This window comes from Ictidomys tridecemlineatus, chromosome 13 (genome assembly GCF_052094955.1).
Source record: "Ictidomys tridecemlineatus isolate mIctTri1 chromosome 13, mIctTri1.hap1, whole genome shotgun sequence".
Lineage (NCBI taxonomy): Eukaryota > Metazoa > Chordata > Mammalia > Rodentia > Sciuridae > Ictidomys > Ictidomys tridecemlineatus.
This window is the reverse complement of record NC_135489.1, coordinates 95,878,740-95,889,319: the sequence shown is the minus strand read 5'-3', so window position 1 is coordinate 95,889,319 and position 10,580 is coordinate 95,878,740. Positions and strand designations below refer to the sequence as shown.

General features: G+C 52.6%; 3 long non-coding RNA genes across 3 annotated transcripts; all 3 read left to right on the top strand.

Annotated features, from left to right (window-relative positions):
• Positions 1–2,662: 2,662 nt before the first annotated feature.
• LOC144370038 (uncharacterized) lies at positions 2,663–3,968 on the top strand. Its single transcript, XR_013429960.1, has 2 exons — positions 2,663–2,986; positions 3,473–3,968. It is a non-coding gene; the product is annotated as an uncharacterized LOC144370038 (long non-coding RNA).
• Positions 3,969–5,511: 1,543 nt separating this feature from the next.
• LOC144370037 (uncharacterized) lies at positions 5,512–7,573 on the top strand. The gene is made up of 2 exons (XR_013429959.1): positions 5,512–6,679; positions 6,833–7,573. It is a non-coding gene; the product is annotated as an uncharacterized LOC144370037 (long non-coding RNA).
• A 1,368-nt stretch (positions 7,574–8,941) lies between these two features.
• LOC144370036 (uncharacterized) lies at positions 8,942–9,644 on the top strand. The gene is made up of 2 exons (XR_013429958.1): positions 8,942–9,129; positions 9,241–9,644. It is a non-coding gene; the product is annotated as an uncharacterized LOC144370036 (long non-coding RNA).
• The last annotated feature ends 936 nt before the right edge of the window (positions 9,645–10,580 follow it).

The window sequence follows — 10,580 nt, the reverse complement described above, 5'->3', positions numbered from 1 at the left end:
TCCACTTGGTGGTAAGTGCTCACAATGAATTTCTTTTTAAAAAATATTTTTATTTTTAGTTGTAGTTGGACACAATACCTTTATTTGACTTATTTATTCTTATGTGGTGCTGAGGATGGAACCCAGGGCCTTGCACCTGCTAGGCGAGCTCTCTACTGCTGAGCCCCAGCCCCAGCCCACATGAATTTCTCATGCAAAAAAAATGTAGCTTTCTTTTGCTCTGAAGAGAACTGAAAGACATCATGGCTTTCTTTACACAGCTCTCTAACCAGGAGGGCTCCTACCCACTCCACAGACTAATTCCTCTTGGACAGCAGTCCCTACAGCCCCTTATAACTGCCCCCTATATTAGAGCATCTCTCTAGACCCCTTCCCTCAGTTCAGCCCTCTTTGCCTATGTCTATGAATTTATTGCTGATATGGAGGCAAAGTCTACGAAAGTCTACTGAAAACCTTAGAATTCTAATATTTGATGAGTGATGTGTGTCATGAGAAGGTCTTCCTAAAGATTTTTATAATGAGCTAAAGTATAAATTTTAAGATGTTAGCAGACCACGGCTCAGATGTTGGCTGGCATGGCACAGGCTGGCCAAGGTCCCGGGAAACAGGAGACTCTGACCAAGCCTACCCAGTGCAGAGACACCAGGAGGAGCTTCTTCAACTGAGTTTCAATGAAGGTGCAGCTAACCAAGGGCATGCATCCAAAAGGGGCCAGTCCCTGTGGTCACGGTCAGAAAGCAGAGCACATCAGTAATAGGGGGAGTGGGTCTTGCTGGTGGTGTCAGTTGACATTTCCCTAGGGCGCTGTGACTTCTTCCCCTAGAAGCCAGACCTTGTCCTCTTATCAGGCCACCTACCCAGGAAGACCATGGCCATGCTGGGGTTTTGTCCATCCTCACTGACCAGCATCATTCAGGGGAGGAGAAAAAAGCTGTCTAAACACATACTGTTTCCAGAATTACATCTAGAAACCTGATTAATGGCACAGGGGCCTGAAGCCTCCAAAGCAGTTCTCCATCCAAATGAGACAGGAGGGCTCAAAGTTGTCAAGAAATACTTGAGAAAACATTGTGTCCCTGTCTGTGAAACCCATGGAACCTGTGTCCTATGAAGAACCATGGTGTTTGATTACACACGACAGACCACAAACTACATCACATCTGATCCCTTTTGTGCATGTCAGAACTCACTCCAGCTCTTATCAGGAGCACTAAACTTTAGCCTCCTTGTAATTAAACCATTCTCCTTTGCAAACTTCCCGGTTTTGTAAATGTGCAATCCATGTTGTGTAGCCTCAGTTTCTTTTTCTCATTGGTTTGTAGGAGAACTTGGTTACATTTGGGACGGCCACAAGGAACACAGGTCAGGCTGTGGTCAGGGCAGGGATGACACTAGGGAGGGTCAGAGCTATGTCAGTGGTGGTTCTGCCTTGGGATGCAGTCAGAGCCTCCAGGCTGCTGGGTCCCCAGGGAGTTCATGGTCAGGACTGTAGAGGGGGTGGGAGGGTGGGAGGAAGGCCATGATCTCTCCTCAAGCCACCTACACAGGAAGACCATGGCCATGCTGGGGATCAGTCCAAGCACACTGTCCATGATCATTCAGGAGAGGAGAAAGAAGCTGTCTAAGAAAAAAGACAAAACCACTGTTTCCAGGCTTATTGCCAGAAACCTGGTTAATGGCACAGGGGACTGAAGGCTCCAAAGTGACTCTCCTTCCAAAGGACACAGGAGGGACCAACGATCTCAAGAGGCATGTTATAGAAAAGCATGCCCCTGTCTGTGATGGCCATGGCTGCCACAAAAGCCTCATGGTCACTCAGAGCCTTTTGCATCCATATCAGGTCCTGCCCAGATGACTCCGCCCTTTGGGGGCCCTTAAGTGGTCCCAAGCCTGGAGAGCAAGGAGTCCTTCCCCTAACCATGCTTAGGCAGAAATACTGGGGGTATCTGCTAGGACACTGCATGCTTGAGCCCATCTATTGAATTCAAATAAATTTGTTTCCCCATCTCCTTATGCCAACAGTGGCTGTGCATCCCTTCATGATCTGTACCTCTTCCCATTCTGCTGCAGCATGAGTCCTAATGAAGGCTCTTAGGGATGGGTAGAGTTTGTAGATTCAGACTCTCATCTCAACTGGAGCAGGACGAGTTGGTCGCACTGAAAACTGGCAAACTGTGCAGGTCAACCTTAAGGTGGCCAGCACAGAGAGTGACCCAGAGCAGTGGCAAGCTACAGGAGATGCTAGGTCTGTCAGATGAGTTCCAGGGCATTTTAGGAAGTGGCTGGCTGCTGCCCCCAGGAAAGCAACAGGAGAACTGCTGCCACTAGGAGCTGGGGATTGATGACATTCAGTGTCAGGGGACTAACACTACGGTCTGAGAGCCACATGTCAGTCCTCAGATCCCAGAGCTACACCACCAAGGAAGATGTGCTTTGCCTCTTTGTGATTCCTCTTCATGTCTGGCCCTCTGATAATTGGTAAGAGAGATGTTTAAGGGACACAGATCATGAAGGGATGCCCAGAGAAGATTCCCTAAACCAAGAGAGGCCTTTTCAATGGTGCGATGATTAGGGTTTTGTCCTAGGATAAGAGGAAGAACCAGTCTAAATCTGCAAACAAGACCCAGTGGATGGACGCTTGTGCTCCCTTGGTCCTGGCAACCTGAGTTATCTCTTCTCAGTTCTCACTGCATGGACGTGCACAGACCACATGGCAGAAGGCAGCAGCTGCAGAAGATGTTTCCTACCAAACTGCCTTTATTATAACTGACAGTCCACCAGGGTACAGCTTCCCACCAAGGCTTGAACATTGTGACCCTCCCCTCTAGTACCCTCCCTTCTGCCCCCCACCTGCCCTCTTACTACATTCCCTGTACCCTCCCACCCCCTTCACTTTCCTGAGAACCCGCAGGAACTGCCCTGTGTGGGGAAGAAGGTCTTCACAAGCTGAAGACCTTTGGCCCTTCTGGTGTAGAATGAAGCAAAGGTGAGATCTTGCCTGAGGGGCAGCCACCCCAGAGGCCAGCGGCCAACACTGCTGTCCTCAGGGCCTCTTCTTCTGGTTGCCAGATGACACACACTTTCTCTTCTGAGGCCGAGAGGTTCCACCTAGCTCCAGGTCCACACCTTGCCCTCCGATGACCTGGAGGGGAGGCCCAGTGCAGGGTATCTTTTGCACATTGCATGAGCGTCCAGTGAGAGCGCTCTTCATGGTCCTGGCACCTGGAGGAGGGTGGGAGCTGAGGCGTCCCCTCTTGGGGGGTGGGGCCTGGAGTGCTTGGTCTCCTGAGCACAGGGTTTCTATTGGAGGGGCCTGGCTCTGGGACAGTCCCCAGGGCAGCAGGCGGTGCTGGGAGATAAGGAGGAAATCCAGGCTTTGGAGCTCATCGTCCACACTGCAGCCATTGGCTGTCTTATGTGGCCCCCCAGCAGAAGTGGCTTTTCTGGGACCCACTACGCCTTTGTTCCCCAGGTTTAAGGAGGAGGATCTGCAATTATGGGGAGGATGGTTGGAGTGGATGGTCCCCAACGAGGATGACCCACGACGGCCTTGGAGGACAGCAGTGTCCTTCGATCCCAGCAACTCTGGCTCCATGGCCCTGCGCCTCTTCGTGACCTGGGAAGCCACCTCTGTGGACCAGTCCTCCATGCTGGCCCCTTGATCAGTGTGATGCTTCCGCTTCTCTGCACCTTGGTTGGCAGGTGCCTGGGAAGCTCTTGAGTCCTGTTGGGACATACCATGACCTTGAGGCCCCTGCAGAGCTGCTTCTTCACAAGCTGAAGGAGAATATGGGCACTGGCCAACTCTTCTACATGCATGACATGGGCCACAGGGACTGGGACAATCATTTCTATGGGAGGTGGGAAGTGAAGGGACAGACTGAGTCTCTGCTGGCCACCCTCCTGGGCTTTCTTCTTGATGCCCTGAACCCATCCATGAATCTTCTGTCTCCTTCCTTTCCCTTCTACATCCTGTGTCCTGTGAAGTCACTCAAGGAAACATGGATCATAGGTAGGATAGGGACAGATGACGTCCTGTGGGCCACATGACTAGGGTCCTGTGCCTTCCTCATCTACGTGCTATCCCTTGATCCTCTGTCCACCTGTGGCCACTCCCTTTCTTGTCTATTTGTGTCCCTTTGTCTCCTAGCTGGCCAGTATTGCTCTCTGCCTTATCCACGTGGTGTCTTTCTCCACCTCCCCTAAACCTGGTTTGTCTACCTCCATAGTTCTCTGTGGTGCCTCTTTCTCTTCTCTATCTTTTCTTTCTCCCCAACCCCTGGTGTTCCTGCCATTGTTTGTGAGGAGTATAACCCGTGTACCTCCTACCTGGTCTACTGGGGGACCCTACTTCCCTCTCTACCTGGGAAGGCGTGAGTTCTTCCTCCTGGTCCAGCTCTTTTGTTAGCGACAAGATATCTATACATGGTTCAGAGGAAAGTATTTCTTCCAGGAAGCGGGAGTGAATTATGTTCTCTGCCTGGGATGAGAAGGAAGAGAGTGTGAGTGACCTTGGGAGTAAATAGCCCCAAGTCAGGAAGACTTCTAGTAGAAACAGGAAGCAATGATGATCCCATTCTCATTACACCATGGGGCTATTATAGCCCAACGACCTGCTACAAACATTTAGAAGAGGGCACGCATGTGTGTGTGTGTGTGTGTGCATGCACACCCCACACATACACACACACATACACATACACACACCAACTCTGCTGAGAATCTGTGCTAGATGATCAATTCCATGAGTTTTGCAACCTTGACTACACCAAGATTGTAGGCGCAGCCCACCTTGTTGATAAAGTCCTTATCGACGTAGCTCAGGAGACTTGAGTCTGGGTATAAATCCTCTATTGCCTGATGCTCCAGTCCTTCCTCTCCCAAGATATCAGCAAGCTCTTCTGTGGACAAGTGGGAGGGCTCCCATGTGGGAAAGGTGGTAGGCCCAAATAGCTCATCCATGATGTCCATGTACTCTTGGATGGCTTCAGGTGGGATCTCCTCAGGCGCCTTGGTCTCAGGCCCTTTGGTCTTGGCCACCTTGTTCTTGCGCGCCTTGGTCTTGCGTGCCTTTGTCTCAGGCACCTTGGTCTCTGGTGCCTTTGGTTTGGCTGTTAATGAGCAGGCGGGCTGTATTTTGGGGTTGGTCTCTCTGGAGGTGCACCCTAGGACAGGGAAGACCAGAGTGGTGCATGAATGAGGGATCCGTGTTCATCCCAAACCCTGGGTAGTAGGCAAGGCTCAGTGGACCTAACCTGGCATGCCATGCATGAGGCAACCTGACCTAGGACCTGAGGGATATAACAGTGCACCAGATGCGCCATCTAGGAGAGTCTAGCGGGAGGACATTTAGAGAGACTGAAATTCCATGTTCTCTACCCTCCAGGACCCAAGTCCTGTGCAGATGATATGTGTGTTCTTTGGACAGACAAGGAGACAAAGGAGCTGTGTACTTGTAAGGGTGAATACGCAGTTTAGACTGGGTGGCAGGTACCTCAGGGGCTGGGGGCTGTTCTGCTTCAAGACCAAATCCCCCACACTGAGGAAAAGGTCTTATTTGAGACCACAACTTGCCTTAGCCCTTGTCACCATTCAGAGACTGTCGTGGGCTCCTGTGGGAAAGAGGAAACCCTACCTGGGCGTTGGAAAGCCTCCAGGACTGGCGGCTTTGAAAGTTGCAGCATTGGAGGTACAGGAGGAGGTCGGCACTGGAAAACCCCTGTCAACTGCATCCTTGGATCCTCCATCTCCTCCGCAGCCTCAAACTCCATGAACCTTGGTGGGCAAGGGAGGCACAGGCTGAGCTGAGAAGCAGGTCAGCCATAGCAGGCAGGTGCTAGCCCCATACCAGGGAGGAGCTGGGGGCAGAGATATGGATCTGTGTCCTGAAGTGGGCCAGGCCAGCCCAGGAGGGAGCTGCTACATAGGAGGAATGGCCGTTCTGAGGGAACACCACATCAGCCAGCACCTGAAGGGAATGAGCTCTGAGTGACGCGGCATAGCCCCTAGGTGACCCTTGTTTCCCCTGTCCCTGCCAGGAACCACATGGATCAGGCAAGTTCCAGAAACTGGTCAGGGAAATGATGTATATGAGGGTCCTGGCCCAATTAAGGGATGCTGAGGCTGGGACCTTGAGCCTTGGAAGGATCACCTGGGAAAGAAAGGCACAGGAGGGGTCATGTGGAGGTGGAAGCTAAACTGAGAACATTGGGTTGCTTCCTTGGAGGGCTGGTTCTTTTTCTTCCTTTCACTTGTTGGAATGTCTGGGATTTCATAGAGCAAAGGCAGTAAAGATGGCAGACCTGTCCTAGGGCATCTGAGGTTCTGGATGCCCCTGACCGTGCACTCTTCACTGCCACCCCCTTCTGGCACATTGGCTTGAACGCGTACCACTTTCATGAGCTCCAGTAGTCCCCACTCTAAAGAGGTGCCAGTTCCCGGGCAGGTGGTGTGTGTGAGGCTAGTGGAACTCTTTACCTCTGCCCAGACAACAAAGGAGAAGGAGTCAGTGTGGCTGGACTGGTTTCTCCTCCCCATTGGGACCCTGAACCTCAAGACACAGTTGGAATCACAAACATTGAGGCTGGAGATTCTGGGATTGTTGTCGAGAGGATGTCCAGCGCTTCAGCTAGAAGGAGCTGCAATTTGGAGAGCTAGACGCCTCAGAGCCAACACATAGGTAGGTGACATGCCCTACCCACCCTGCTGTGCAAACCCTGGATTCCCACCTAGATTCTGGGCCCCGGAAGCTAGCTCACTTTTGTGAGGTCTCATAGAAGACCATCCGTTCAAAGTTGCTGGTGCGCTGCCATTCCTTCCAACCCTTCCGCAGGCCCTCTTCCATGGTCATGGTGGGCTCCCGTCGGGACAGAGACCGAAGCACTGGGCTGGAATTCATCAGGATCAGTGTCCACAAGGTCACCCTCCTTCATCGGCAGACCAACATACCTTCCTAACTTTATTACTACTTCCCAGTCATGTGCACCTCAAAGTATTGACATTGGACTCCAGGACACTCATGCCAACCTGAACACCAAGGGCTGCATTGACCAGCATGATTGTGCTTGGATTCCTCTATGATGTGCTGTACTAGGTGCTGAATGTGGTTATCCTCCCACATTCACCTGGTGAAGCCCTAACCCCAGTGTGATGGTATCTGGAGCCTGGCTTTAGTGCTCAGAGGGTGAGATGAGACCCTGAGGGTGGTGCTTCATGGGGGCATTGGTGTTCTTCCTGGAGAAGGAGGAGACACTGAAGAGATGTCAGTCATGTGAGGACACAGGTGAGCCACCTGTCTTCCCAGCAAGGAGAAGAGCGCGTTCATGGGACTTTAGGTCACGTGCCCGCTACCTGGGAATCCTGACTCCAGGACTGTGAGAAAGGAATGCCTGCCTGTGTGTGTGTCCACGTGTTCCACAGCATCCTGTATGGTGGCCCAGGCTGACTAAGACCGTGCACAGAATGGCCTGGGAGCACAGTTACAAACTGGGGAAAGATGAACATGCCCATGCAGTGTCCAAAGACAGCATCCCCTTGAGTGTGACATCACCAGCGGGTCCCAATCAGGAGTTCATGACAATGTGTGTGGGTATCCTTAGAGTTCTGTCTAGGGGCCAGCACCCCTAAGCTCACTTGTGGTTGGGATGTGCTCTGTGCCAGGAACAATCAGGTCTATGGTGGAAGGTGAAATGACTGGGGGAGGGAGCATTATGTGGAGTCAGACAGCCAACTCCAGTTCCTGGCCCACATTACCCCAGGAACCTCCTCTGACCTTGAGTCCTCCTGTGATGGTGATGATCATTGGAAACAAAGATTTCCTGCCCTCACAGGCCTGTGATGGGCACCTGACATAAGGCACATTTCATTCCCTGGTGTGAGGGGATACATCTGGGACTGTAAGGGTCTCAGCTTGTCCCCTCACCCTCAGGACCTCTCTTCCAGTTCCCCTACATCCCAGCCTCCTCTCTCCAACCCACGCTCTTCCTCCTCACAGAGCTCAAGGGGTTGCCTGAGGAGAACACTCACATGAGGAAGCAGGAAAATGCTTCCACATCAGGAGTCTGAGGAAGGTGCCTGCGGACCAGGGTCTTGAAGCGCTGCCAGCGCCGGAAGTTCTCATAGACGCTGGAATGTCCACCAGAGTCCTCTGGTGGCACCTCCGCAGCCGGGAACATGGGTGGTGCACCTGCCCCATACACTGTACCTGGCCACTGGCGCGCATTCATTGGGAACATGATGGGGGCCAGCTGGGCAAATGGCCGAGGTGCTGGAGGGCGCAGGCCCAGGTGCCAGTGGATCCCATAGTTCTGGATCCCCCCACTTGCTGAGGCAGGCACAGTGGTCCTTACACCAGAAGGTGCCACGAGGAATGGAGCAGGATGCTCCACACCCCCACAGGAGACCCCTGGGGCCCCCCAGTTGAGGGGTGCCTGAGTGTGGGCAATGTTCTGAATATGAGGGGGCCCTGCTGGCCTCAGTTGTGGCCCACATTGTCCAAGGGTGGACAGCCCTGGCACATAGAGTTGTCCAGGGTAAGCGGACAGCACCAGAGGGTTAGCCTGGGAGATGGGTGCAGTCACCCGTGGTGCCAGAGGCGGCTCCCAGAACGGCTGGTGTGTTGGCACAGGGGCAGCTGGAAGAAAGGGCAGGCCCCTGAACGCAGACATGTGGGCACCAGGATTGAAGTTCATGCCTGGTCTCTGGAATGCAGATGCTGTGGAGGCAAAGAAAGGGGAGAATGGAGGAGGGGGAATGGCAGCAGGATTCAGGCCCCCAGTTTCTTACTCAGTGGGAATCTGAGGACAAATGCTCACAGCTCAGGGCCCTGTTGGCAGGGATATTGTGCAGTTTGCAATTGTCCCTGAGTGAATTTCATGCTGTGTTCCCTTTGTCATAGTTCTACCCTGAGAAAACTGGTTCCCAGTATACCAGGGCTCCCTGAAGGCTGTCAGTGGACTGTGGCACCTCAGCTTTCCCTGCCTCTGAGAGGTCCCTTGTGCATCCTTGGCAGACAATCCATTGGCCTCCTAGGTGACTCCCTAGAAATGGATCAATGTGACTCTGCTCAGTGGCACCATGCCCCTCCCATGCTCGCCAACAGGAAAGGGATCTTCTCGAGGGCAGATGCAGGTACTCCAGGGTCGTTTGTGAAGGTGACGGGTTCTAAAGATTATTGCCCCACCACCTCCTCAGCCTTCCATTTGCTAATACTCCTTGTGTACCCCTCCACTTCTTTCCTAGGCTTCCACAAACAAACAAGAAACACCTGATTAAGATCTCTGCCTAGCTAGAGGCTGAGGAATCCTGAAGTTCACCCCGCCCAGCATGTGGGTGCCTCTCCCAGCACTTCCCACAGCAAACACTGTGGGGGGACAGATTCTGGCCAGCTGTGTCCCCAGTGTTCACTGGTTCCTGCTAGGACACAGGGAAGAGGTCTATGTGATAGACACTGAGCTCCCCAAATCCTCTCCTGGAATGACCAGCAACAGCTTCTGAGGATCATGGGAGGTGGTGGGATTATGAGCAGTGCGGCTCTTCAGAGATTTTCACGGCCACTGTCATGTTTTTATTGGGCCTGGGAATTGGAGTCATTCTGAGGTCCTTTTCCTTTGAGCTCCCAATAAATGGAAGGAAAGTGTCACAGAGGATCAGGCCTGTGCCAGCTGCTACCTGTGGCAAGGTTGTTTGGAGCACATCCCTGTCCACCAGGACGTTCTGCAGAGTGTAGTCAAGGGATGGGAGGTGCACCACACTTCAACACTTGCACATATTAATCAGGACACCTGCCTAAGTTCCAATGACAATACGTGTGGGGACCCTTCCTAACTGTGTGCCACTCTCCTTCCTGTCTTCATGAGAACCCAGTCATCTTCAAACCTGATCCTGGAAAATGAACACCCCACATGTGCTCCCTTTTCATGGAGTACCAACCAAACCAGGAAGATAAGCAAAGTCTTCCTGTTGATTTCAAAACAAGGAGCTGAGCCTACACTCAGAGATAACCATTCAGAAGACCCCCCAGAGGCCCAAATCTATGTTGGTTGAGGTTTCCTGGGTGCCCTGCCCTTCAAGAATCAAGGACACCAACTGTCTGAATGGAAGGAGAAGTTTTCCTGGGCAGGAAGTTGGCAAGGTGCCCTGGGCTGTGGCAGTTGGAGAAACCTGCAGCCTCACCCACAGAGAGTATATCACACTGCGACTGTGGTCATTTATGAGACCCACTGGGCAGTTTTCTAGCTATGAACACTCCTCACCACTGCCCAGTTATGATCTGAGACTCTCGGTCAATCCCCTCAGAATGACATCCCAGGCAGCTTCCCTGTGTCTTAGGAATGGGCACAGGGCTCAGCATCTTGACTCCTGGGAGCCCTAACTGACCACCACTGTGACACCATCTGGGACTGCCTAAAAAGCCATGCAGTGACCTGTGTCCATTGTATAAGGAATCAAGCCCTTGGCCTCTCTCCCTTCTGCTGACCCAATGTATTTCCCCTGAGTAGCCTGGACCTGGGTCTTAGGAGCCCGCCTCCCCATGAGCAGTATCAGTCTTCCTGGGGCTTCCTGGGCCATGTCAAGTGCAT